Here is a 27751-nt window from a genome sequence, read left to right as displayed (position 1 = left end):
AAAAACTGTTTTTGCATTCCCAACATTTGCCTGAAATTGCCCACTCCCAAATTAGACTTTAAAGCAATTTCATGGATATTTTAGTTCAAATGTTGCATTTCCTTCCAGTCATCCAGATTCCCCATGTCGAATTCCCACCAGCAGTACTGGTACTCATATGATCACAAGGATGAAAGCGAGGCAAAAGCACAAAGGGTATCAATTTTGTCAGAGTATTCATAATTAGCCACTTTGTGGGAAAAAAAAAATCACTGCCTCACAAAGATACCTGAAATTAGTTTCGCACAATGACCCTTTTCTGCACCTGTATTGTCAGCATCTCGGGCTCAGCTGGAGAGAGGAGGGAACTCTGTATTGGAGCGCAGTCAGAAACCAGTCACACCTGCAGCCTCATGAGTGATGAGCATTGAAATAGAAATTCCCAGTGTCACAATTAACCTTGATAAACTATGATCATTGAACACTCAGTTTAAGTGTATATACAAATACATAGTAAGCTTCATGGAACTCTTATCAAAGCTACAAATTGAGCTACTGAAATTTGAGAACAAAGACTAAATTCGGTAAGACTAAATTAGCCCAGGTACACTTCAAAATGTACTTGGGCTAAAAAAGGAAATGTCTGCTATATAGTTGGTGCAGTTTATCTTTATTTTCTTCTTCTCTTCAGTTAAGGATACTTAGCACTGATGAAACAGTTGTGAATGGTTTACCCTATTTTACTCGATAATGTTTAGCAGTGATTCTCCACCTGTATCATATATCGCCTAGATGGGTCTTTAAAACACAGGTTGGTGGGCCTCCCTCTGTTGCATTCAGTCGGCCTGCAGTGGGCCTGAGAATTTGCATTTCTAAAAGTCTCTTTTGTCTTGATGATGCCACTGGACCCTAGATTACACCTGGAGAATTGTTACCTTAAAGTGTACTGTCAAATTGTGCTCTCTAGATCAGTTAGCCTAATTTGTTTTTAGTTTGCAAACTCTTGGGGGTTTTCTTGTTGTTGTTGCAGTTTTGTTGTTGTTGTTTGTTTTTGATGGAATCTTGCTCTGTCACGAGGCTGGAGTGCAGTGGAGTGATCTCGGCTCACAGTGTTGTTGCAGTTTTAATGAGATTTATGTTTTCTATAGATTCAATTAGAAATCTTTCATGTAAAACTTTGTGACTATGTTATTCAAGCAAATTTTCATGTGTCCTATTATTCTTCTAAAGTAATCTACATTGTTAAAAATTGAGAAGAAAGTTAAAATGTATCCTCTTTTTTTGGTACCTGACAGGCTTTAGAAATTTATAAATAATTTGCTAATTTTATAGATAATTGTTCAAATGGATGATATAATATAAAGCAGTTGCAAACTTAAGAAAATGAGAAAAGGGCTTCCATGTTAACTGTGGACAATGGCTGCAGAGGGCGGTATGGATAGCCTATATCCAGTGTCCTCCCTACCCACAGGTACATAATTATCAATCAGCGTTTGCTGTGGAGTCAATCATGTTGGCCATGAGTCCATCCAACATCTCAAGCTCTCTAGACTATACCATCAGTCTGTAAGCTCTACCTACTGTATGATTCCCCCTCTAAGGTACCTCTCTGTGAAAAGTACAGCTCTAATGCTGTCAGGTTTCTGTACATGAAGAAGGAACTTGGTAAGATTGAAAATAGGATGAATGAAAAAGTAATTCCAGTTGTACAAGAGAACTGGTTGTACCATATGTTAGTGGTTAACCTGGAATAACTTCTTCAAATTATCGGTAAACTCATTCCAGGAGAAGATAAATTTTTTTTCTAATTTTTAATTTTTAATTTTTAATTTTTTTATTTTTTTATTTTTATTTATTTTTTTTATTATTATACTTTAAGTTCTAGGGTACATGTGCATAACGTGCGGGTTTGTTACATATGTATACTTGTGCCATGTTGCTGTGCTGCACCCATCAACTCGTCATTTACATCAGGTATAAATCCTATGCAATCCCTCCCCACTCCCCCCTCCCGCTAATAGGCCCCGGTGTGTGATGTCCCCCTTCCCGAGTCCAGGTGATCCCATTGTTCAGTTCCCACCTATGAGTGAGAACATGTGGTGTTTGGTTTTCTGTTCTTGTGATAGTTTGCTAAGAATGATGGTTTCCAGCTGCATCCATGTCCCTACAAAGGACACAAACTCATCCTTTTTTATGGCTGCATAGTATTCCATGGTGTATATGTGCCACATTTTCTTAATCCATTCTGTCACTGATGGACATTTGGGTTGATTCCAAGTCTTTGCTATTGTGAATAGTGCTGCAAAGCAACGGCAGCAAAAGCCAAAATTGACAAATGGGATCTAATTAAACTAAAAAGCTTCTGCACAGCAAAAGAAACTACCATCAGAGTGAACAGGCAACCTACAGAATGGGAGAAAATTTTTGCAATCTACTCATCTGACAAAGGGCTAATATCCAGAACCTACAAAGAACTCAAACAAATTTACAAGAAAAAAACAAACAACCCCATCAAAAAGTGGGCAAAGGATATGAACAGACATTTCTCAAAAGAAGACATTCATACAGCCAACAGACACATGAAAAAATGCTCAGCATCACTGGCCATCAGAGAAATGCAAATCAAAACCACAATGAGATACCATCTCACACCAGTTAGAATGGCAATCATTAAAAGGTCAGGAAACAACAGGTGCTGGAGAGGATGTGGAGAAATAGGAACACTTGTACACTGTTGGTGGGATTGTAAACTAGTTCAACCATTATGGAAAACAGTATGGCGATTCCTCAAGGATCTAGAACTAGATGTACCATATGACCCAGCCATCCCATTACTGGGTATATACCCAAAGGATTATAAATCATGCTGCTATAGAGAAGATAAATTTTTAGGACTCAGTGTTAGCCTGAGACTTCTGGCTGGAGTTCTGGGTCCCAGGGATTTGGGGACATCTTAGTATTTATGGATTCCAGTGAATCATTCAAAGCCTTCAAGATAAAGTAAGTTGTTTCTGATTCAACCTCAAGAAATGGGTATATTTACATATTCTACAAATGAGAAATAAAGCATTGTAGTTGCACATTGTGTGAATTGTATTAAAAACCTCTAGAGTCTGGACCCATAACTTAGCTTCTTTGAAATTTTGAGCAGGTTCTACTTTATTTACAACTATGTCAACAATATTGAAGAATAAAAATAGTCATTACTATAAGCACATGCTATGAGAACAGATTTGGAATACAAATCACTACTTTTTCTTCTGGTTTTATCTACCTTCTTAATCCCCAGATTGCCTCATTATTTTACAATGTTTAATGTTATAAACTGGATATGCAGAACTAGATAGTGGTATAAACCAGTATGATAACGTTTAATTCACTTTGGTTATACCCACATTTTGGGGAACCACATTAAACAAAGTAGACCCCCCAAAAGTGACAAAGGGCAAGTCTTGAGGCTAATTTTGGCTACACAAACTTAAACGTATGAATGAAATATGTGGAGGGAATCTAGAAGAAAAATTTGTCTTTGAGTCAACACAGCAGCTTGAAATCTTTTAAAGACACTGGAGTTGTTGTTTAATGGGTATAGTTTTGGATCTACAAGATTAAGACGTTCTAAAAATATGTTTCACAAAATTGTGGGCATACTTAACACTACTGAGTTATACATTGAAAAGGGTGAAGATGGTAAATTTTAGGTAATGTAATTTTTCTTCACAATAAGAAAATCACTGGGGATCTAAAAATTCACATGCTAACTTCTTGATAGAATCCTGTCCTTAAAACCCCATGAATACTATTAATGTTTTTTACTCAATAGTATATCATAGAAGTTATATATCCATTAACACAGCAAAAATTATTGTTTTAAGCCCCTGCTTTGTAAAAGGCATGGTTCAATTGTATGTATGTTAAAGACATGAACAAAACTGTTCCTACCTTCACTAGGCTTACAAAACAAATGGACATTTCTTTTTCTTTTCTTTTTTTTTTTTTTTGGCGGGGGGGCTTGTTTTGCTGTTGTTGTTGTTGTTGTTGATGTTGTTGTTGAGACAGAGTCTCACTCTGTCGCCCAGGCTAGAGTGCAATAACATGACTCGGTTCACTACAACCTCCACCTACCAGGTTCAAATGATTCTCTTGCCTCAGCCTCCCAAGTAGCTAGAATTACAGGCACCTGCCACCATGCCTGGTTAAGTTCTGGATTTTTAGTAGAGACAAGGTTTTGCCATGTTGGTCAGGCTGGTGTTGAACCCCTGACCTCAGGTGATCCACCTGCCTCAGTCTCCCAAAGTTCTAGGATTACAGGTGTGAGCCACCGGCCCTGTCTGGAGATTTTTTTCCACATGTCATTTTGGTATATGCCATCTTTTTAAATGCTGTCCAGTGTTTCTCTGGATGAACTTTGTTTTATTTTCTCTTACTGTTGAATACTTTGAAGCATTCCACCTTTTGGCTATTATGAATAATACTGAAATCAATACTTTTAACATATATATATATATTTGAGCCCATGTGAGAATCTAATTCTTTAAAATAGGTGTAGACATGCAACTGGATACAAAGGATTTTTGCATTTCAAATTATCCAAATCTTTGCTGTATTGTTTTAAAAGTGCTTACACCAATTTAATCTCTTATTATCTTATATGTAATTCCTTATTACAACCTTACCAACAAACATCCACAAACTCATAATTGTACATACATCAACACCACAAATTACCTCTCTTTTTTATAATTAATTCAATTGATATCCATATATGAGGTAGTATATTTTAGTAGTAAAAGGTAATGTTCTATAGTCTTTCTAATCACAGTGTAGCTATTGAACAGGCAACATCAACATCACCTGGGAGCTTGTTAGAAATACAGAATCCTGAGCCCCAACCCAGATACAATGAATGATAATCTGCATTTTAACAAGATCCCTGGCTGATGCAAATGCAAATGAAATTTTGAGAGGTGCTGATTTAAGATACGCAGACCTAGGTTGTGGTCTTGTTATACTGCATAAATATTTTACATCTGTGTGAACATGGACACTCAATATATGTAAGTTTCCACATCTACATGGTGTGAGCAATAATATTACTTATCTCATTTGGTCATTAAGTGATTTCAGTGAAATAATATTTATAAAGTAGGTAGCAGAGAGTTTGGTATGTAATAATTATCAAGTAAATATTGGCTTGTATTAATTATAGTGAATCCTATATCTAGCATATTATTATTATTATCTGATTAGTATCTATTTTTTGCTGACTGCTTGTTTTTGACATTAACTACTAAGATTTTTTTAATTGAATTTAGTAAGGTTTCCTATATTTAGGGCTTACAGGTTTTGTGTACTAGTATAAATAGAACTTTCCTTTTCTAATATTATATATTTCATTGGCAGAACATATAAACTCATAATTTATTACATTTATATGGTTTTAATTCTTTAATCCTCATAAGTTATTTTCCAAATATACTTGCCATGACATTTATTTGTTATCCCTGCTTTCAAACATATTAAAGATAAGTAAACATTTAGCCTGTTCAGTGTGTGCTGCTACTCTTACCGTCTCTTTACACGGGGTGTGTGTGTGTGTGTGTGTGTTTCCCTGGGCCCTTTTCAAATGATTCAGAAGGTCAGGCCTATAACCCTTTCCTAGAAGGGTTACTTTAGTACACTTTAATACATCTGTCTGCTGTTTTTCCCACTTTATGTGGAGCTTATATTTTTCCAGGTTCAGTTTTATTTCATTACTTTTAGCTCAACAAAGTTTTTGTTTTATCAACCTATTGAGAGTAAAAAAATGGATACACACTTATTTTTTTTCATTTACTAAACACTTTTATCACCTCTGGGGACATGTGCACAATAACGCTGACCTCCCACAGTTAAGCATTCTGTTCACTCATTGCATGAAGTATTTCATCTCTGATCAGCATGGAGGCCTACCGGATACTTTATTCATAAATGATAGGCATCTTCACTTTTTAGCTTCAGGAAAGTTTTCTGTAAATCTCCATAAGCATTTCAGTGTTGCTTCCTTCTTAAAATGAACGTGTTCATGTTAATGATTTAGAATTCCCTATGGAGAATAAGGAGATGGCAAATTTTATTCCATGATCAAGACAGGGGGAAAAGAGGGGCAAGCTACTAGTAGGTTCTTTCTGATTAAAAACTTCTTTATATATACTTTGGAAATACTCATAATTTAAGATGTGGACATATATATATATATATATAATTCATATTGCTCTTTTATTAGAGGAGAATATCTGTGATTTCCAATTTTATTTTCAAATTTACTTCCCCCACTTTCTTTTTATTTGAAACACAGATAATCTATAAAGTTATATTCCAGATGATGACAAGTTCCTCATAGGAAAGGAAGGACACAGAAATAGGTTTTGCCTTTGGAAGAGTAGGGGAGGAAAAGGTGGTAGCCATAGGGTGGGTAAGAAGAAAATTAGAATAAGTAAATAAATAACAAAAACCTGATGGTCAGGGACTTGTGTGGTGGTTGAGAATTCTAGGTAGCCACAAAGACTAAGAGTGCCTTCAGCGTCTTCTCAGCTCTTCCCTGGGCTTCTACCAGACGTTCATGAAAAAGTTTGGGTTCATGTTAGGGGACCTGAGAGAACTCTCAATGGGGCAAGTGCATAAATGATGGTTAGTTTCTGCTTCAGCATAGGTGCCAACTACTGAGGTCTTCTTCCATACATAGAAAAAACATCCACCACCAAGGGAAGAGCAGAAATTATTTCACTGCCGATCACCACCACCCACCATCTGTTCCTGGCAAGTTTTGCCAGTGTGCTAGGGGTAAAGATAAAAGTTATCTGCATCTGGGTGATGAGCAAAGAATTGCCACAGCAGAAGTCCCAGGCAAAAGCCAGGATCAACTAAATGAAGGGAAGAAAACCTATGCACAGCCTTCCATCAATGATGCTACGCAACACCCTTTGCTCCTGGGCCAGGGGCAGTGACCTGCGACCACTAGAAAGGAGGCAGGAAATAGACTTGAACATAGGTTTCTGGTGACACAAGACAGTATTCAGCTTCCATAGTGGATGTGTAAGGATGCTGAGAAAAACTCATCCCTGAAGTTCACATGGCAATGCCCTCCTGTAAGTGACAAGTTCCAGCAGTTCACACATAGGCAGAAGAAAAGCAAGTCTGCTTAGAAAGACCACCATCTCTGATATGGGCATTCAGTCTTGCTGAAATTAGAACATAGCACTGAGGAAAAGTGGTATTGTACTTCAAATCTCACTCTTTTTTAAAGTAGCAGTAGTCTATCACTGGAGAAATTTGAGGTCTGTGGTGCACTTAAGGTAACTCAAGCAATAGTAAACTGAAACATAGCTCAACTACAAAATAGAAAGACTCAGCTCCCCTTATCAACAGAACAAAGCTCTACATTTTCTTGGCATAAATATTGTTTACCTCAATTTTTAGTGTAATTTTATCAACCAATATCCAGCACCTGGTCATACGTGCATATACTATGCACATATACTATTTTTCCACAGAAAAAGCAGTCAATACAACCAGAAACAGTGATCATACAGATTTCAGTATTAAATACTATAAGAAGGGGATTAAAGTAACTATAGTTAATATGTTACAGCCAAACTGGAAAGGTAGATAACATTCATTCATGAGCAGATGGGAATTACCACAGACAAATGAAAATTGTAAAAAGTACGTTGAAAATGGGGTAGATACAAAGTACACACAGGTACACAATCAGAAAATGAAACAAATTCCAAATTCATACACATACACTCACATACACACACGCTTAGCTGTGTTCTAATTAAATCGATGAAAGTCATTAATAAACAAAATATCCTGATGTAACTCAGTGGGGAAAACATTATATAAAAAGGAAGAGAAATAAAAATGATAGCAGGATTCTTATCTCAAACTATACAGGCCAGAATACAATGGAGTGAGATCTTTGAAATACTAAAAATAAAAATCTATCAATATAGAATTCTAGAACCAGAAAATAATATATTTTAAAAGTGAAGATGAAATATATAGTTTTTCAACAACAAAAAAAATACTAATAAATTCATTTCCAGGAGAATTACATTGCAATAAATGTTAAAAAATAGCTTTTCAGACAGAAATCATGGGAAAATAAAGAATGTAGAACCAGTAATGTGTACAGAAATACTGAATAATTGTATGACTATTCATCTTAAAAGATATTTGTTTGTTTGTTTGAGATGGTGCCTCGTTCTATCTCCCAAGCTGGAGTGCAGTGGTGTGATCTCAGCTCACTGCAACCTCCGCCTCCTGGGTTCAAGAAATTCTCCTACCCAGTCTCTCGAGTAGCTAGGATTACAGGTGTGCACCACTGCATCCAGCTGATTTTTAAATTTTTTATTAGAGACGAGGTTTCGCCATTTTGCCCAGGCTGAACTCGAACTCCTGACCTCAGGTGATCCGCCCACCTCGGTCTCCCAAGGTGCTCGGATTACTGGCATGAGCCACCATGTCTAGCCCATCTTAGAAGATATTTGACTCTAAAACAAATATAGAAACCCTACACAAATAAATAAACCAATACTCTAAACAAATATGGAAACAATGTTTTTTGTGGATAATAACATTTTTAGAATTAGCTTGCACAACAGCAATAACACAAAAATGGGAGTGATAAAAAGCAGGATTTCGTTGTAATCTTTTCATATTTCATATGAGGTAGCATAAAATTATTGAAAAACAGCCAGGTAAGTTACAGTCATATTGTAAGTCATAGAGCAATATTTTAAATTAAAGCAGTTGAAAACTATTAAACCAATAGTGAGAATAAAATAGAATCATAAAACTACTCACTTAATTAAAAAATAAGCAGAAAGAGAAGAAAAGTGAAAAGGACAGATTTCACAACAAGAAAAATATCAGAGTGGTTGATTAAGCACAGTGACACTGATAATCATGTTAAATAAGAATAGTTAAACACTCCAATTAAAAGGCAGACTGACAGACAAAGTAACAAGTCAAGACCAAACTCGGTGTCATCTGTTAACAAACACACTAACAAGGGGTCTACTATCTAGGTTAAATGTAAAAGGATGAAAAGATACATGTATTATGCAAACACTATTTAAAAGAAGTTGTAATGGCTAAATTAAAATCAGAATACAGTAAGACTTTATACAAAGAAATATTGCTGGAGACTAATATGTTCACTATATAAAAATAACATATTAATCTTTAAAAATTATTAATTTTTACTTACCTAATGACAGTTTCAAGAAAAGTAGAAATTCTTAATAGTAAAAAAAGATTAAAATAATTAACAATTATAGTTGATGAATTCAACATCCTTTTGCAGTATTTGATAAAATAAGTACACATAAAATCAGTAAGTAAATCAACTTGGCCTAATTAGTATTTACAGAATACTGCACACAGTGAGAATACACATTTATTTCAAGTCGATACAGAAGTTACCACATAAAACCGCATTTTATTTCAGAAAAACAAAAATTTCAAAAAATTTAAAGAAATAGAAGTCATACAGATCATATGCTTAAGCAACAAATAATTTGCTTGTTAATGAATAACAGAAAGATGTCTGGAAATAAAAATTATTTTGAAACTAAGCAATCCTTTAAAATTATGCATGGATCAAAGAAGAAATTTCAAAATCCATTTCCTACTCCATTAAATGAAAATAGAATGTATCAAAAATTGGGGGATGCAACCAACGCTGTACTTAATAATTTCATAGCCTTTAATGGCACTTTGTCTCTCTCTCTCTCTCTCTCTCTCTCTCTGTATAAATATATATACACACACATATATGGATATATAGAAACACACATTTTAAATCATCATTGATGTATACATCATTGATGTGTACACAAGCACATCTTAAATCAATGATCTGAGGGGTTTTTTTGAAAATTAAAAAAACAAATTAAATGCAAATTAGATAAAGGGAAGTCTGTAATAAACATATGACAAAAATCAGATAATTAATCAACACATATATTGTCAACTTATCTTTCAAAAAATGCAAAGACAATGCAATGGAGAAAATATGGTTTTGTGTTTTTTTCAACAAATGATGCTGAAATATTTTGATATCTTTTTTTTAAAATTATGTAGAAACAAATCTTGTACCTTTTACAAAAATTAAATCAAAATTTATCATTGACATGAATGTGAAATGAAGAACTATAAAAATTCTAGATAGAAACATAAGTGAGAATATACATGACCTTAGGTTTGGTGGTGAGTACTAGATTAAACCCTAAAAGCATACTCCATGCAAGTACTAGTTGATTAGTTGGACTTTATTAAAATTTAAAACATTTTCACTGAAAAAGAAAACACTGTTAAAACAGACAAGCCATAGACTGGAGAAAATATCTGAAACACCACATACGTGTTAAAGGGCTTGCACCCAAACTCTACAAAGAAACACGTAAAACTCAGTATAAAAAAGTGAACACAAGTTGTTTTTTTGTTTGCTTGTTTTTGAGACGGAGTCTCGCTCTGTTACCCAGTGGCTCAATGCGACCTCTGCCTCCTGGGTTCAAGTGATTTTCCTGCCTTAGCCTCCTGAGTAGCTGGGATTATGCACGCCACCACGCCTGGCTAATTTTTGTATTTTTAGTAGAGATGGGGTTTCACCATGTTGGTCAGGCTGGTCTTGAACTCCTGAACTCGTGAAATGCCTCTCTCAGCCTCCCAAAGTGCTAGGATTACAGGAGTGAGCCACCGTGCCTGCCCAACACAAGTTTTAAAAGGTCAAAAGACCTAAACAATCATCTCACAAAGGAAGATACACAGATGGAAATAAGCATATGGAAAGATGATTAAAATCATTAGCCATTGTGGGAAACAGTAAAAACTATAATGAGATGCCACTATTCTTATTAATGGTTAAAAAACAAAATGAAACAAAATCTGACAGTGGCAATTTCTGGCAAAGGTACAGAACAAAAGACACTGTCATCAACTGCTGGTTGGAATACAAAGTTGTGCCACAACCTTAGAAGATAGCTTGGTTGTTTATTACAAAGTAATGTAGTCTTACCTACTGTAGTGGAGGTCCTGTGCTAAATTCAGTGACACATGTCCACAGTAATAAGTCACAAGTACACAGATATAATATTATTTTAAATACTTAATAATACTGCATCCTTTTATCCTCATGACATTTTTGTTTTTTTGGTCAGTCCTGAATCTGCATTCCTAGGTAGTCAATTAATTAGAAAACTTATGTCTCCACAAAATCCAGCATGTGACTATTTGTAGCAGCTGCATTCATAATCACCCAAAATGGAAATTATCCTTATGCACTTAAACGAATGGATAAACAAAATGTGATACAGCTCTACGTAGAATACTGTTAAGAAATGCAAAAGAATGAGCTATCAATCCATGCATGGATCTTAAATGCATATTGCTAAGTGAAAAAAGTCTTTCAGAAAAACCTATATACTGCATGATTCCCTTCATATGACATTTTGGAAAGGGGTTTTGACATGGATTTTGATAATGGTTTCAAGGGCATATTCTTATCTACAAACACATCAAGTTTTATACATCGAATATCTACAACTGTTTACATGTCAATCATATCTCAATAAAGTGGTTTAATTGAGAGAGAGAAGAGAAAATAGGTGTAAAGTAAATATCCTGAAATTTGAAAGAAGTATAAAATTTAAGAGGGAGAGAAATTTATGTATTGATTAGTAAAATGCAATGTAAAATAAAAATGTGAATAAATGACAAAAAGAAAGTGTGGTATAACCACAAAATAAAATATTATTCTGCAACCAAAATAAGTAAATAAATTATGATTGATGTAACAACATGCGATGAATCTTTACAGAATAGTGCTAAGTAAAAGAAGCACATTTAGTAGGTATATATCAGACTCCTTTTATATGCCATTCTAGTAAAGATAATACTGTACTACTGACAGAAGACAAATGAATGACTGTCAGACATTTGGAGAAGAAAAAGGGAAAAGATTTTCTCCTGCCTGCAAAAAGGCGGGAGGAAAAGTTTTGGGGTAATAAAATTGTTCTATACATTTATTATGTTTTTGGTTAAGCAATTCATCAAACTGCGATCTTAAAAAGTTTGATTTTTAATTTTTTTATATAATGCTGCAGTAAACTTCACTTTTAATGAAAAGTTCAGTCTATAGGTTTACTGCAGCAGAGACACCTAGGGATTTAATGTTATCAAGCACTCAGATTTCTGGGCCCTGAGCAGACATATGGAATAAGAGCCTTGGGATGTGGAGCCTGAGAAGCCACACCTTTCAAAATTGCCCTTCCAAGCCCTGGCTCTGACATAAGCATTTGTTTGACTATTCCATGCTTAGAAATGCCTTCTGAGCTTGTTAAATAAATCAGTTTATCATGTTTCACTGGAAATAGGTAAAATCTGTTTTTTTATTAATAAACACAAAATGTTAGTATATGATATGCTTCTTCTTGCATCAGCTTTCTGAGGTCAGACACATCGATTTTAGTATCACAAGTAAGACCACAGACTTTTAATATCCCATTGGCACAAACAATGGGACTATATTTGCACATAACCACTTTTCAGGTTATAGAAGAGTTCATTTCATCAAGAGCTTCATAAAGATCCACTCAGAGGCTTGACGGAGAAGTAAATTTAGCAGTTTATTTTGTGTAAGAGTCTCAGATGAACTGAGCAGAAAACACCTGTGCTCAGCAATCAATCTCTTGGTGACTTATCTGTTTGCAGGTGCAAAGCGAAGTGATAGCACGATGTTAAGTTTATTTATGTTACTACATACAGACTGTGTCTGAGCTTCACTTTCTCAATACTTTCTAAAGTTCTTATGACATTTTTATATTAAAAATTAGGAATTGTTTTGTTAGATTATAATGGATTAATAGTGAAGTAACTGTGAATTTTGATGCCTTGTTGTTGCACCTGAGGCACTAAAAACTAAAATATCTCATCCAACGGTATTGATAAATGCTTATATTTGTGGAACATTAGCATGATGCTAGAGATACCAAAATGAAAGAAGTACTTGCTTTCAAATTAAGTTATTAATATATTCTAGCAATAGAATGAAATGCACAGTCTATCATTCCGTGGTATAAACTCACAACCATTTATTCAAACAAAATACCAGATACCAAAGTTTTAATGGCACATTTTTCTGTCAAATTAACATGTTTTCATAAGGAAAACAAATGTATCAATAGTTTTGTTTTGGCACAAAAGACAATCACAACTTCCACAAGACCAACAACTTTAAATGACTTGGATTTAAAATCAGAGTTACAAATATTTACACACCATGAAGTATTATCTAACACAAATTGTAAATATCAATTGAAATAGCATCCAGCCAAGCATCACAATATGTTAGTCATTATAATACCTGTATTATAATACAGGTCATTATAATACCTGTATTAAATCACAGAGGATCTTTATGAGTTTTTTTATTATAACTTTAGCTTGATTTATTTTCATATCCCTAACTTATCTGCAAATATATATCCAGTAATTGGACAAAGAGCTACAAAACAACAAATATTTCATGCTACTCTTGGGTAATTTTCCAGTGGACAGCAATTGCGTTTTTGCCCCAAACAGATGGGCATCCTGTTATATTCTAACAAATGTCAGCCTTACTTGACAAGGGCAGCAATCTACTTGATGAGGGGCTCACATTTCTTCTTGTTCCCAGCCTTCACTGTCTTTCAGTTTTGTGCCTCAGGCATCACACAAGGTATGAAATTTAAGTCCACGTGCTTATGCTCTCTGCTACCCAACTCATGACGACTGACAGTTGTGTGAACACCTGCCTTAAAATAGTATCATCTCAATCACTTGCAGATAGATAAATAGCAGAGGCATAGACATGAATCTTACAATACAATGTCATGCTTGAAGAAGTTGCATTTAGAGTTGCCCTTAGCAACCAGTCTAGTTTATTTTCCTCCTTTCAAGTGCTAGCTATTTTTCTGCTAAAGTGGAAGTTTCCTATTTTTCGGGGAGTCTTCCTTTCAATTCATATACTTTTTCTTATACACGTGTGATCATTCACAATTCCCTTATGGTTTGCCTAGTATCAAACTCTGTCAAAGGCAGAGTTTAACAATATTTTTCACTTTTTATTTTTCTACAGTTATATTATTACCAAAAAGTACTATATTGTATTTCTCAAATGAATTTATTTCAAGTGTGTACAAGGTTGGACAGCTCTGTACAAATCTAATTGAAGCTAAACAAATACTAAGATTTGAAAGTAAGTATGAAAATAAAGTTTTGTTTTATTTGTTTTAAAAGTAAATTAACTCTTTTGATTCCGGATTAAGAGGTTATTTTTCTAATTACATGGATTTCTTTACTACTTTTGCCCTGTTAACTATCATTTAAAACATTTGTAACCAGAATAATAATATATTATGAAAATAGGTACATACCAATAACATAACTTTAATCTTTGGAACAAATTATAACTTCCTATTAGATTTCATTTTGTTAAGCTACAAAACTTCTAGGAAGTGTTATCAGATAATAATACCAGAACCTCTGCATGGTTAATTTATAGTCATTTGTTCTTTCATCAAGTGTCAGACAGAATTTTTAGGTCATCTTTCTTGAAATTTAAAATGTCCCAGGAAGGAGGCAGAGCTTGCAATGAGCGGAGATCACGCTGCTGCACTCCAGCCTGGGCAACAGAGCGAGACTCTATCTCAAAAAAAATAAAAATAAAAATAATAAAATAAATTTCCCAGGAAGAATAACTGAAATGATAATGTCTTTCAAGTGTTAGAAGACTGCTATTAATAGTAATTAAAGTAATTTCTATTATTTTTACTTAAATGTGGTCTTGTCAAATACTCTGTAATATTAGACTCTTTTATGTTTGTTGAGCTTTCAGCTTATAATCCTTCCTTCTTCCTACCTTTTCAAAACATAATATCCAGAATAATCTTCCGCAACTCATATTAGGATAACTTTACTTTCACTTTTGTCAGTTTAGCAAATGTGTAGTAGCCAGCAAGGAAGACACTGGACTTAAAACTCTGAATAGTAACTGGCATACACATGGCCCCTCAGTACTATTTATTAGTAAACATTTAGACATGCATTCCATATCATTAATGTAATTAAAACACTCCTGACACTGGTGCTTCTCTAAAATGTCTTTCTTCAAGGTCCCTACGGTGAGATCAACTTGTAAGTGAAATGATCCTAAAAGAAAACTTAATGGTTCTATTATCTCATGTAGAATCCATCCTATATCGACCTTTGAAGATAAAATTATCTACTGTGTCAGATTTTTCTTAATAGCTTATGCATAGGCTGTCTGTTCCACAACACCACAGGGGCATTATGAATTTACATTAATATAAATGCATGAAGTATCCTAGGCCCTAAAATATCAATAGATGCAGTATTGCATCTGACTACACAGTAACTCACACAGAATGATTTAGTGACCACAGTGAACATCTTTTACCAGTAATGCTTTGCGGTTTTGCCAAAAAAATGTGAGCCCCAAATATTCACAACTGTTTTATATAACAGAGTATATCACAATCCTATAAGATTTTTTGAAAGGGAGTATTCCGAATCGAAAATTAGGATTAAAAATAGTATATGTAGTTGGTGAAAATACAATTTAGTATATAAACAATTGTAATATGCATTTATATGTAGCTTACTATATCAAAGTACTTTCAAAACCGTGATTTTATTGTATTTTTACAACAAAATCCTTTTCTGAGATTCTCAATTTATGCAAAAGGAAGCCATGCCCCCATAGATCAAATAATTTCTTCCCTGACTTGCAGAACTATAAAGTAGAATTGGTAAGATAGGTACCAGTTAATACTATGTCAAACCAAAGGCTTATTTTTTACTTTATTTTTGGATTTAATGTAATTTTGGTACCATGGTTCTAGTGGTATAACCTCCAGGTGCCTTTACTAAAACACAGTTTTACCTAAACCACCACCCCGACACAACCAGAGTAGTTCTGCTTCGTTTGTTTGCACAATAAGCTTTGTAAAATTTTGTCTCAATAAAGGATTCAGTAGCTTAAGAAATTTGAAGAACATGTTAAGTATATACTTTAAAAATGATAATAATTTGGGGTATAATACTGAAGAATTTTAAAAATCTGATGTTGTAAAAATGTACTGTCTGAGGTTATTTTGAAAATTTGCTTTCTGATATTCTCTTAATAGGAGCAAAACTGGGGTTGATCTAAGGAATATCTAGAGTTAACATAGTAGATCTAATAAATATCTAAAATTAACATAGTAATATAGTACTTTTATATAGTTAGATATCTCAGAGTTAAAAAAAAAAAACTCAAATCTGTGGCTTTAGCAGTCAGTGGATTATATACCTGATATTCATTGTTCTCTATGGCTATTGTCCTACTATTTTTTAAAGAATTTGAACCAAGTGTCAACTAAAATAATTCACCTGGTAGTAATAAAAACATTAAAAGTTTCAAGCTTACATTTAAATTGAAAATACTGGCGTGAACTTGTTAATGAGCCTTCCCCATCCTCCATTACCCAGATTTTCATTTCTAAATTTCATTCCCAAGAAAGAAGTGAAAGCTTTCTGTAGAAATGGTTAAATCTAAGTCTGGTACAGGGAATATACAAGTTGATGTTGGGTCATTCGTGTGGGTGGTGTGTGTGTGTGTGTGTTTGTGTGTGTATGCGTGTGTGTGCACCCCTAGAAAAGAAAACTATACAGCCACAAAGAATGTGTCAACAGTTTGCAGAAAACAACTGGAAGGAGCTCTCTTTTCTAAGATAATATTTTCAACAAAACATAAGAACAATGATTCCCATTGATTAAAATAGTTCAAATATATAAAAATCCAAGAGTATGTAGAGAAGATTTGCAAACAAGTAACTCATAGTAGAGCTTGCTTGGGTTACCAACTAGTTACTCTGAAAAATTTTAAATTGAAGAAAAAATTGTTTATCTTGACTTTCTTACCTTAACTGTATTTGAGATAACCACATTGTTAATGATAATAATTTCCTGTACATAGAAGAAAGTCACTGAATAAATGCAGACAAAAATTAGAAATTAACCATTTTTTAATTCCTGATAAGACAACTGATTTATGTGAAAATAATCAATGTATCATAAAATGGCATTAGTTCAAAGTTTAATGTAAATGGTTTAATGAAACACTCAAGCTCATACTTGGACTCAGAAAACTACGGGATTTCTGAAGATTATTTGAAAAGATTAAAAGACTATACTTATACTAAAATTCTATTTGAAAAAATGGATTAAAAAATTACACGTATATATTGCAAAAATTGAAGAGAGTGGTAAATTCCACAAACTGAAAACCATTCAATTATAGGCTTAATTCATATAATGACGGTCTAGTAAAAGATATACTTCCATAACACTCTTAAAAAATTGTACAATTTTTTTCAAAAAAACCACTTATTATGGTATAAAGACTTCTTTTTACTCAAAAATATGCTAGCTAAATACTCTATAAGGAGTTCAATTTTGATATTATTGTATCAAACAGACACACTCATCAATTTATTCAACATAATCATGTGATAAAAGCATAATAACTAAGTAGCATAAATACTAGAGCAAAAAAGACAAAAACATCACTTCTTACAGAGAATACAATTTTTATATAAAATTAAAAGTCATTGAAAATATTTTTAATATATGTAAGTTAAAAATATAAAAATCTAGAAATTATAAAGATGGCAACAAAATAATTAAAAGTACAAGTGAGCCAAAAGAAGGGTGAAAATGATATATAAACACTTCTCAATGAAAAAAGTATAATTTGATTGTAAGTATTTTTAAATACTTAATTTTATTCATAATATAGGGAATAAAATTTAAAACAATAGATAATTGTCTACTCAATATATTGACTTCCAAAACTAAAAACTATTTATATCTTATTAAATATTGCTAAAAGGCTGAAAATTGATGCTATTATACATGGAGTTAGAGTATAATCTGGGGAAGTATTTTTGGAAGGAGTTTTAACTATTTTTAAAATTGTTAAATGGTTAGATCCTATAATCTTGCCATTTCTCTTGAGGGAAAATTATGTACATTTTTGCTCGTAAGCACCATGATATAGACATGAAGATGATCAATGTAGTATGTTTTGGTAGCAAAAACTAATGAGGTGTCCTCATCATGTAAAAGGGCTTATTTGAGCATGATGTAGAAGCACCAGGGTTAGATTCAAAGTAAGATTTTTCTGGGTAAGGGAAGGCTTCCTTTCCCAATATATAGTAACTGAAACTTCATTTTTTAAAGATAGCTAGGTAGCTAAAATTTTAATGCCAGTATATTTCCAGTGGAAATATGTAGACATACCCCAGAAATATTATGGGTTTAATTTTGAACCGTTGAAGTAATGTGAATATAGCAATAAAGCCAGTCACATGAATTGTTTTTGGTTTCTCAGTGCATGTAAAAGTTCTGTTTACATTACACTGTAGTCTATTAAGTGCACAATAGGATTATTTTTAAAACTATATATATATATATGTGTGTGTGTGTGTGTGTGTGTGTACCATAATTTAAAAACTTTATCACTAAAAAATCTTAACAATCATTTGACCCTTTAGCGAGTTACAATCTATTTTGCTGGTGGAGAGTTTTGCCCCGATGTTCATGGCTGCTGACGGATTGGGGGGGTGGTTGCTGAAGCCTGTGGTGACTGAGACAATTTCTTAAAATAAGACAATAAAGTTTGCTGCATCCATTAACTGTTCCATTCACAAAACTTTTCTCTGTAGTATGCAATGCTGTTTGATAGTAATTTACCCAAAATAGAACTTCTTTCAAAAAGGAAGTCTATCCTTTCAAATCCTGCCACTGTTTTATCAACTAAGTTTATATATTTTAAATATATTCTCGTCATTTTGACAATATTCACAGTATCTGCACTTGACATAGATTCCATTTCCATAAACTTTCTTTGCTCATCCATAAGAAGCAGCTCCTCATAAAGCTTTATCGTATGATTGCTGCAATTTGTTCACATCTACAGATTCCATATATAATTCTAGTTCTCTTGCTATTTTCACACATTTACAGTTATTTCCACCACTGAAATCTTCAACTCCTGAAAATCATCCATGAGGATTAAAATCAGCTAATTATAAACTCCTGTTAACTTTAATATTTTAATCTCTTCCTAAGAACCACGAATGTTCTTAGTGGCATCTAGAAGGATCAATCCTCTTCAGAAATTTTCAGTTTGACCCAGATCCATCAGAGGAATCACAATCTATGGTAAATACAGCCTTATGGAATGTATTTCTTAAATAACAAGACTTGAATATTGAAATTATTCTTGGATGCATGGGCTGTAGAATGGATGTTGAATTAGCAGCCATGAAAACATCATTAATCTCCTTGTACATCCCTATCAGAGCTCTTGGGTGACCAGGTGCATTGTCAATGAACAGTAATGTTTTGAAAGAAAATTTTTTCTGTGCAGTAATCTCAACAGTGGGCTTTAAATATTCAGTAAGGAATGCTGTAAACAGACGTGCTATCATCTAGGCTTTGTTGTTTCATTTACAGAGCACAGGCAGAGAAGATTTAGCAGAATTCTTAAGGACCTTAGGATTTTGAGAATGGCAAATGAGCACTGGCTTCAACTTAAAGTCACCAGCTGCTTTAGTCTGTAACAAGAGAGTCAGCCTGTCCTCTCAAGCAAAGCACTGACCTTTCTTCTCTAGCTATGAAAGTCCTAAATGGCGTCTTTTTCCAAGAGAAAGCTGTTTTGTCTACATCAAAAATCTGTTGTTTAGTGTAGCCATCTTCATTAACGATTATAGCTTCATCTTTTGAAGGACTTTTTGCTTCTCCACCTGAACCTGCTGCTTCACCTTGCACTTTTACGTTACAGAGAAAGCTTCTTTTCCCTAAACTTCATGAACCAACCTACCTTTGCTAATTTCAAACTTCTCTTCTGCATCTTCCTCATCTTTCTCAGCTTTAATAGAATTGAAGAGACTTAGGGCCTTGCTCAGATTAGGCTGTGGCTTAATAGAATGTTGTGGCTAGTTTCCATCCAGACCACTCAAACTTCTCCATATCTCCAATAAGGCTGTTTTGCTTTCTTTCTTTTTTTTTTTAAACAGTTATTTTATTTTTATAGACTCAAGGAGTACGAGTGCAAATTGTTACCTGGATATATTACAAAATGATGAGGTTTGGGCTTCTAGTGTATCCACCACCCACAGAGTGAACATTGCCCTCAATAGGCAATTTTTCAACCCTTACCCCTACACCTTTCCAGCCTTTAGGAGGCCCCAGTGTCTATTATTTACCTCTGTATGTCCTTGTGTACCTAATGTATAGCTTCCACTTATAAGTAAGAACATGCAATATTTGATTTTATGTTTCTGTGTTATTTCACTTAGGATGATGGCCTTCAGCTTCACCCATGTTGCTGAAAAAGACATTATTTTATTTTTTTATGGATGAATACTATTCCATTATATATATATACACACACCATATATATGTATATCGCATTTTCTCTTTCCAACATTCCATTGATGGACACTGAGGTTGATTCAATGACTTTGCTATTGTGAATAGTGTTGTGATAAACATACCAGTGCAGGTGTATTTTTGATACACAGACTCCTCCAAAAGACTCCTCAACTTAATAAGTTACCTCAGTGAAGTTTCAGGCACAAAATTAATGTACAAAAAAATAGTAGTGTGTTTATACATCAATAATAATCAAGCAAAAAACCAAATCAAGAAGGAAGCCACTCCCATTTAAAAAGTCATAAAAATAAAATAACTAAGAATACATTTAACCAAAGAGGTAAAAAATCTCCCCAAGGAGAACTACAAAACACTGAAAAAGAAATTGTAGATGACACAGACAAATGGAAAAATATCCTATGCTCTTTAATTGGAAGTGTCAATATTGTCAAAATTACCATATTGCCCAAAGCAATCTATAGACTCAATGCAATTTCTATCAAATTACCAATGTCATTTTTCACAGAATTCAGAAAACACAATCCTAATCCTAAAGTTATTGACCTGATGTCCAGTAACTGCAGTCAAGACAGTTTCACATTTTGCTCTCTGTAGAAACGATACTGTGTATACATGAATGTGGTGGAATGTTTTTATCGACTGCTAACACATTGCTCATACTCTAGTCTAAAATTCACATAGAATCAAAAAGAGCCTGAATAGCCAAATCGATCCTTAGCAAAAAGAACAAAGCTGGAGGCATCACATTACCTGACTTCGAATTATACTTCAAGCCTATATTAACAAAAACCACATGATACTAGCACAAAAAGAGATACATAGATCAATACAACAGAGTTTAAAACCCAGAAATAAAGCCACTCACTACAACCGATTTTTGACACAGTTGATAAAAATATACAATGGGGTAATGACACTGAATTCGATAAATGGTACTGAAAAAAAATGATATCCAGCTTCAGAAGCAGCTAAGCTAGACCCCTTTTCTCGCCACATATAAAAATTAACTCAGGATGGATTAAAGACTGAAGGTAAGACTTGAAACTATAAAAATTCTAGAGGAAAACATAGGAAAAACTCTTCTGGACATTGGCTCAGATGAAGAATTTATGTTTTGCTTTCTTATCATTTCTGTGTTCACCAAAGTAGCACTTTTAATTTCCTTTACGAGCCTTTCCTTTGCATTCACAGGTTGGTTAACTGTTTGGCACAGTAGGCCTATCTTTCAGCGTATCTTGACTTTTGACCACACCTTCTTCACTAAGATAATCATGTCTGCCTTGAACTTAAAGTAGAAGAGGTGTTACTATTCCTCTTTTCACTTGAACACTTAGAAAACGTTATAGGGTTATTAATTGGCATAATTTTAATATTCCTGTGTTCAGGAAATAGGGAGACCAAAGGAGAGGGAGAGAGATGGAGGAAGAGACAGTAGTAGGTGGAGCAGGCAAAACACACAGTTTTATAGTTAAGTTTTCCATCTTGTATGGCCAAAGTTCATGGGACCCTAAAACAATTACTAGGAACATCAAAGATTAACTGAACACAGTTCACCATAACAGATACAATAACAATAAAAAAGCTTGAAGTATTGCAAGAATTACTAAAATATGACACAGAGATATGAAGGAAACATATGCTGTTGGAAAATTATTGCCAATGGACTCACTCAAACTAGACTTACCACAAACCTTCAATTTGTAAAGAATTCAATGTTTTTAGCGCACAGCAAAGTGAAATGCAAAAAAGCAAGGTATGTCTGTACAACAGGAAAGTAGTAATTCTGGCCATTCTCATGCCCGCGCTCAGATTCACCTCCACAGTGAGAAGTGTTGTTGTTGTGTTTAAAAACAATGGGAGTGTGTCATAAACTTCTGGCCCTTAGTACAACATATGCTAAAAAATAGCTACTATTGATGAAGTGTTAAATTTCAGTTAACACTTGTACACTGCTGATATTGTATTCTTAAAATTTCTAAGCCATAACCTTAATTTAGTGTTTTTATTATGATAGCTATAAAGTTTATAAAGTTTAGAAATGTATAACAATCCATTGTTTTTGCTGCATTGTTTGTTTAGTTTCCAAACTCATTTTTCTTTAACAATTGAATCGATTTGGCAAGGTAAGCCTATTCTTTTTCCAAAGACTGTTTTGAGGAGGTGCAGAAGTATTCCCTGTTCACCAATTAAATTGGCTGGTAAGATAACATTCTGAGAAATTAGATGATACAATCAATCACATCTTCATAGCTACTTTATCATTTTGAATATAATTTATATCACTCATTTAAAACCACTAGTATATTCAGTGGCATAGAAAATATTTGTTTGCACTTCTCATGGAAGTCTGCCACTTTGTTTCTTATTGACCTGATGTCTGGTACCTAGAAGCAAGACAGTTTCACATTTTGCTCTCTGTAGAAACTGCACTGTGTATACATCCATGCGGTGAAATGTTTTCCTTGATTGCTACACATTGCTCATAGTCAAACTAATACTCTGGTCTTAGTTTCCCAAAGGTTGCTTTGAAAAGGATGTGTAAGAGCACAATTCCTCCATTCCTATGTTCATCCTTTTGTGGGGCAAGTGTGGCAGTGGGAGTGAGAAAAGTGAATCTCTCGGATTTTAGAATCAGAAAATAATGGGTTGAAATCCAGGAAGTGCTTATTATAAATGTGTGATCTGGGGTAAATAGCCAAACTCTAAACTTGAGTTTCCCTGTTTATAAGTAGGGATGACATTCTTTGATGACATGGCTGTTGCCAGCCTGAAATGAGATAATCTATTCAAGCTGTCAAATAATTTATAGATCACATACTCAAATGTTCCCAATCTGTACCTTCTGGTGCAGGTAATGAGAAAATAAGTGGCTTGCAACTTATTCTGATCAGTTTCCTAACCTTTATAATGTAATAGTACCTATTATGTAGGTATCAGAAGAATAAACTGATTAATGCAAATTGTATAATAATGTTACTTTTCCACAATATAGGCTTAATAAATGTTAACACTTTTGTTTACTAAGTGTATATTAGAATATTTTTAGAATGCCTTATAAATGCAATGCAAGGGAGTAGGTCTTGAGGACAGAAATGACTGATTCTCTCTTTAGATTGTTGTTAAAATGGTAAAAAATATATATATAAATATATATATATGTGTATACATGACATCAGCCACATAACATAAAATTGATTACGTGGATTCAGGAGTCAAACTGTGCAAATAAAATGCTTAAACAATCTGTAGATTCGTTTTCTAATCTTTTAAATAAGGTTAACAATGGTAACTATCTCATAGGGTTGTGTTGAGAATTAAATTAGTGAATATTTATAAAGTACTTAAAATAGCATTTGGCATGTCCTAAAAATGAAACCCATGATAAAGAATGTATGACATTTGGTTAGGAATTGGGTGGTTGTGCTTCTATCCGGAATACACAAGTAACATTTCACAGAGTAGTCGGCATTTGAGCTAGGCTTTAAGTGTTGGAGACTATCTGAGCAAATAGAGTAATAAAGAATTCTATTGATGAAAACAGAAGATGAAGGCCCAGACCAGAAATCTAAGGGCATGTAAAAGAAATAATAATCTTCTACATTAGCAGAAGTGACAATTATGGGAGAAATTAAAGAAAACATTAAGAAGTTAGAAAACAGATCCTAGATATTATGCCTTTATTGTCCTGTATATGAAAGAAGAGGACAATTAATTTGGTAACACATGTAAAATGGAGACATAAAATTATAGTAGGAAGACGAGTTTTGCAGCATTCTAGCAAACCAGGGAAAATAATCAAGGTTCAGAAAGAGAACATTGAAAGTCAATGAAAATAAAAAAGATATTTAAAAAATAGTGCAAAAATGAAACAGAATTTTGTAGGAGATAAGGGAGTGAGAAAATTTAAAGATAATTCTGATGTTTCTATACTATGCCTCTGAAAATGGTCGTAATACAGAAGCAACAGATAGATGGTTGATATTTCACGTTTAGATACATAATATTTTTCTAACTTCAGATTTTAGTTTTATATAAATCTTATTAGCAGAAGGTTTGTGACTATGACACACTACTTCACTGCTCTTTGCAGAAAATGTACTCACATATAAACACAGATACCCCACAACCACCATATCACATTCACTATTTTGTAAAAGAACATTTATACTCTGAAAACAATATTTAACTATCTAAATACCACAACAAAACAGCATATTTATTAATAAAAAGTTAAAATGTTGTTTCTGTTTTTCTTCCTTTTCCCATCCTTCCTTTTACTTTCCAAAGCAATTCAGTCATAAAACTATCATGAAGCACACTACAAGGAAGGCATCATGGCTAGGCAGCCATGGAGGACGAGATCTGATTATCATAGCTGGGTATTGGAAAGTGAAGAGAGTGAGAGAAAGTTAAAGAAGGGGCTTTCTTACTGGCCAAGCAAATAATAATAGTGGTCGATTTTAACTCATTGTATAAAATGGGAAGTCATGAGTCTATTCTGTTGTAAGTAAACGAAATGAACAAATTTAACATTTGAGAAGGAACTTGGGTATTTAGATACTATCAACGTGCCTGTCTATGAAATATTTGTTAATTTCAAAGAATAAAGAGTACCTCTACAATGGAGAAACCTGGCAGAGACAACCTTACTCAAAAGTGATCATCATTAGTACTGAGAAAAATCAAAATAATATGTCACCTAATAAGATACACAGAGAACTCAGTATAGCCTCTGTGATATTCCTGGCAAAGATACATGACCTGTATCTAATCGCAAGGAAGCATCAGCTAACTCAGATTGAGGAACATTCTACAGAATGGTTTTCTGGTAATCTTCGAAAGTTTTAAGACCATGAAAATCAAAGAAACACTGAGAATGTTACAAGATCGAAGGAGATTAAAGAGTGATGACTTGGGTGATTCTGAACCTGAACAACTTGTTATGAAGAGCAATATAAAGATCATTGACAAAACTTGAGTGGGATTTAAAGATTAAGTGGCCATAATGAATCAATACTAATTTACTGATTGTGACTTTTGAATTACAGCTATGTGGGAGCATGTACTTAGTTGTAGAAGACACACATTAATTAATTTAACAGGTGATTTATAAGAAATGCTTTTTTGCTAGATATTGAAATTCTCAAATAAAAAATCTTAAGAGAAGCACAATCTTAACATGGAATTATCAGAAGGACCTTCATGTATAAGCTTAGAATATAAAAACGTAAGAGGAGATTCAAGTATAAAAATATAATTGGGTCAACTACTGTAACTAAAGTCTTCATGGCAGTTGCAGTTTGGCTCACGTCTGTAATCCCAGCACTTTAAGAAGCTGAGGTGGGAGGATTACTTGAGGCCAGGAGTTTGAGACCAGCCTGGGCAATAGAGTGAGACCTTGTCTCTACCAAAATTTTTAAAAAGTAGAAAGGCATGGTGACATTTACCTGTAGTCCTAACTACTTGGGAGGCTGAGGCAGGAGTTGAGGTTGACATGAACTACGGTCTTGTCACTGCACTCTAACCTGGGTGACAGAGCAAGACTCTGCCTCTAAAAGAAAAAGAGAGAGAGAGAAGGAAAGAAAAAAGAAAAATAAATGAAAAGGCTTGTAGTAATGAGAAAAGAATTTAAGATAAAGAAGATGATTCAAGCATAAAGAATCAGTGGAAAACTTCTATGTTTAGACAGAAAGCTAAAGAAACTGGGAAGAAAAGCTGAGAGCAGAGACCATGAGGAAGACTGCATGTTGTGGAAGGGATTGTTTTAAAGAGAAGGATTCGCGTATAAAAAACAATGAAATAGTCAAAGAAATGGACTGAGAAAAGCTCACATATTTGGTAGGTAGATTATTGTTGGTTATCTTTAAGAAAGCACATTTTTCACATAGGTTTGGGGACAGAAATCCTATTTCAAAAAGTTAGAAATTAAGTGGGTGGTGGGAATTTGATGATTTGCCATCAAACTGAGTGTGCTTGTGGTTTGTACTTTACTTCCTCCCATACCATGCAGGCAGTAAAAGACTCTGGTTTCCACTAAATGAATGGTTTGACTCAACATTTTCAAGCACTTTTGGCACTTTCTTTTTTTCTCAGGGTGTACTATACATCAACAACAAGTAACAATTTCCTAGATCTCACAGTAATAAAGGTGATGCTTTACTCTTCTTACATGTCCATAGCAGGTTAGTAGGGGCTGGGCTCATCATAGTCATTGAGGTTTACAGGCTGATGAAAACTCATCTTAACAGGTGCATCGGTATGGTAGAAACAGAAAAAAGAAAACACATAAAAATGTTTGTTATATCTTAAACCATTTGCATTAAGAAACACAATTCACTTTTACTCCCACTCCATTGGCCAAAACAAATCACATGGTTCACAGGATGGGAGTAATATAATCCTCCTACAGAAAGGACAATATACACTCAAAGCGAAAAGAGATAACAGAATATGTATGCAGCCAAATGATATCTTTATTTTGTGTATTTATGGAATTATGGAAACTCAAAGTTATAATGTACCTCAAATAGTCTTTAATGCTGTGGCTATAGAGCTTCAATAACTACATGCTACTTTCCTCAGGAGAAATTCCTTGTGCAGACCCAATATATAAACTAGGTAAAGTCGATCTGTCCTGCTTAAGCATGATTGGAGTCTCTAGAGCACCATCTGCTTGTCTCTCCCTTTATTACCAAACAGGACTGTTGGCAATTGGAAAAGAATATCTAGAAATTTACAGAATACAGTTTGAAAGCCAATGTACTATACTAGTTTATATTTGATGTAGGATCCTCTCTATAGCACCTGCAAGTCATAATTACCTATTTCCCAGCTTTGGTTTGGACAATTCCAGTAAAAAAAAAAAAAAAAAAAAAAAAAAAAAAAAAAAAAAAAAAAAAAAAAAAAAAAAAAAAAAAAAATTAAAAAATATAGAAAATAAATATGATCTCACTAACTCCGAAGATTCATTTTCACTGAGACGATACAAACTCTATCACTGAAAAGTCTCGTCTCAGTAGAGAAGTCAGCTTCATGATAAAAATATCAAAGCTATCTTCTATATTCTGCAATTAGAGAAGTAACAAGAACCAGTAAAGGGATATGTCACATAATGAATCAAGCCTAAGGTCAGGAATATATCCTGGTTTTGATTCCAAATGCAGTCTCTGTCCACTGTAATATATGGCTAAAATTTAAAAATAATATATTTTAAAATATGATG

Source organism: Papio anubis, chromosome 15 (assembly GCF_008728515.1).
Source record: "Papio anubis isolate 15944 chromosome 15, Panubis1.0, whole genome shotgun sequence".
Taxonomy (NCBI): Eukaryota; Metazoa; Chordata; class Mammalia; order Primates; family Cercopithecidae; genus Papio; species Papio anubis.
This window is presented reverse-complemented; position numbering follows the sequence as displayed.